At 56.0% G+C, this 2957-nt stretch overlaps 1 protein-coding gene across 1 annotated transcript in view; it reads right to left on the reverse strand.

Moving 5' to 3' along the window:
- LOC113205922 (proline-rich proteoglycan 2-like) overlaps positions 1-2957 on the reverse strand; it is a 25946-nt gene that overhangs the window by 21743 nt on the left and 1246 nt on the right. The window lies entirely within an intron of this gene.

The raw sequence follows: 2957 nt of genomic DNA on the forward strand, positions 1-2957 counted from the left end.
GGGGAGGAGAGAGATGATACGGGACCACACTGTCGCGGCGTGAGCGCGCAAACACAAGAGTGCACAGCACCACCGCCCGCGGCTGCCCCTGCTACAGCCTGCAACCTTACGAAAACACACACACACGCACGCACACCAGCACGCACGCACAGAGAAAGGGGCCGCGCCCAGCGAGTGAGTGTGTGAGTGTGTGCGAGCGCTACGAGTGCGAGGCGGCAGTTCGTGGGAACACGCCGGCACACCGCCGGCCACCACAGAAGGGCGGCAGCGGCGACGTCACCGTCCGTCCGACTGGTCCGACGCGCTAAACCGCAACGCAAAGCAAAGGCGGCGGCGGCGTACGGCGTACGGACGGGCGGGCGGACCCGTGGGGCGGGCGCACACGCACGTACGCGATCATAAACGGAACGAGCCCGGCGGCATGCACGGCACCGGCAACCGGCACGGCACTCAATAAAGGAGAGTACACGCGGGAGACAAGCGGGGCGGGGCGGGGCGGGGCGGGGCCGAGGTGGGCACACGGCGCGACACCCAACCCCCTCCGAGGTCCAGGGCCGTGCGAACCGGGACGGCGAGTCCTCTCTGCGAGACCTGGTGTGGTGCTGGAGGGGCTGAAAGGGCTGGTAGGATGGGGGTGGTTTGTGGAGCTGGTGAGGCTGGTGGAGCTTCTCGGATTGCTGTAGAGATTTTCAAGTCCGGAAATTTTTCGGAAAAAATTGGAAACTTTCCCAAAAAAATGGAAAAAAATTGAAATATTCCCAGAGAAATTTGAAATAAATTAAACTTTTCAGGAAAAAATTTAATTCCTGTAAAATACAAGACATATTTTTCTGGAAAATTAAAATCCCCAGACTGGTGAGGCTGGTGGCCTTCACCCCCATCTCGATGCACCCGCATCTCGAGCAGCCTGCAGAGCCCCACGACGGCGGCGGGGACGTGCACCCCCACACTAGAGGCCCTGTGCCGCACCGCAAGGCCGGGCCGCCGGGCCGGGTGGGCCTTCTTGTATCCATTCTGGGGCCGTTTCGTCCCGAAAACAATGCGGGAGGATTATAAATAAAAATTTAAATGACATGTTTGGAATGCATAAGGAGACGGGCGACTGCTGGGTCCCAACCGAGGAGCAGCGGCGGGGGCCACCCTCAGCGCGGCGCGCCCGACCCGACACCCTTTAAGGGGGGAGGGGGGGGGGAGGACGGGCCTAGCAAAGGACGTTTGGACGGGTTTGGTCCATGTGGCATTCTTTTGTGTGTCCCTCCCTTATCAAATCGATTCAAACAGCCACATACACAAACCGACCTACCGCAGAGAGAGGGAGCGATAGAGAACAATAAAAATAATAATAACACGCTTCACATTTACCCTTCCTTGAAAAAATTTATAATAGTACAAATACACTCGAAATAAAAACAAGTTGAAATGGCAAAGCGAGACGAAAATAAGACCATCCTCGTTAGTGCTCGGCTGGCCGTGTCGGTTGGGTTGCCTGCCTGCACGGCGCTCGTGTAGGTTGGGCTGCCAGCCCACTGGGCGCCTCGGCGGCCGCCAGCCACCAGACTTGCAGCACTCACTCGCAAAGATGACTCGCAACGTTATCGAGCACTTACAGCGAATAGACAATTTCATATCGCACGTTCCCCTGACAAAGCGAAATGTAACACTAAAAGCAAGGCGTTCGACACAATGTTAAATCGAATCATTTTGTACACTTGTAATAGTTTTGTCTTGCAATGCATTTTCATACTTTTCGGCTCGCTTTACACGCAGTGTGAAGAGAACTTCCCTGGTCACAAAATATCCGATGTGCTGACGCCTTACAAGTGCGCAACAATCTTGCTCCACGCTTGCGAGTTAGGCTCTCATCTCAGCACTTGTTATGTGAGTATCCACACTTTGGACATTGTCAGTGTGTGGTAGGACGCGGGGTTGGCCCTGTCGCCCGTATGCCGGCTCCGTGTCCCCCCAGACGGACCAGGTCGTCGCCAAAGAGAGTGTGCCAGTGTGCCGGCCGCACCGGAGCCATGTCGCGGCGGCGGGAAAATGAAAATAAGAAAAATAAAATAACAAGGGTTCCGATGGCGGGGCAAGTGCTGTGGTGCGTCGTCTGCACTCTCACTCCTTTCCTGGACGAGAAGAGGGAGAGATTGCTGGTTTTCTCTGGAGGTCATTCATGAAACATGACCAATAAGTGGGTCCCGTCGCGACTTGCGCGCCTCGGGGGTCGTACGCCGCCGGGGCGCCCTCGCCCTCGGGTAGCCTTATGCCGCCTTGGGGGAACCCTCCTCGGGTGGCGGTGGTTATCCTTTTATGGCCCCTTCGGGTACCTCGAGTACCTCGAGTACCTGGTACCTCGCGTCACCGGCGTGTTTTAAAAGGTAACCACACACGCATGCCTATACCGCCGCCCATTTCAACTAAAATATGTTACACCCAGGGGAAAAGGGGGAAAGGGCACCTTTTTACTCGAAGTTTTCAAAAAAAAAAAAAAATGTCGGAAGTTGCAAAAAAAAAAAAAGGGCGCATTTCAAAACCCGTTTTTCTCGAGACCACAGCTACTTGGTTGTAAAGACTACCATCCCTCAGTTGGGTTTCAACTTCAACCTCTTTTTGGGGGGGAGGGGGGTGAGTATATGACCAAAAAGTACACACGACTACTGAGGTTTGTAGACGGTCCCTGGCCCTGGAGCAGCAGCAACAACAGCTCGCGGGATGGCCTCCAAAGCAAAAGCAATGTACGGCAATGTACTCTGCCCATTGGCACCACCGAGGGAGGTCCCCAGGCTCCAGCCTGAGGGCCGACGCCACGCCACGCCACGCCTGCATGCATGCACACGCCATCTCGGCCCACCACCGGGCAATAAACAATTGGGAACATTCGAGCCGAGGTGTGAAGTGAGCTGCTTCGGCCGACACACGCAGATTAATATGGCGCCATGCCGCTCCCTGAGGGGGGGGGG

Source organism: Frankliniella occidentalis, unplaced genomic scaffold (assembly GCF_000697945.3).
Source record: "Frankliniella occidentalis isolate FOCC.00 unplaced genomic scaffold, Focc_3.1 Scaffold98, whole genome shotgun sequence".
Taxonomy (NCBI): domain Eukaryota; kingdom Metazoa; phylum Arthropoda; class Insecta; order Thysanoptera; family Thripidae; genus Frankliniella; species Frankliniella occidentalis.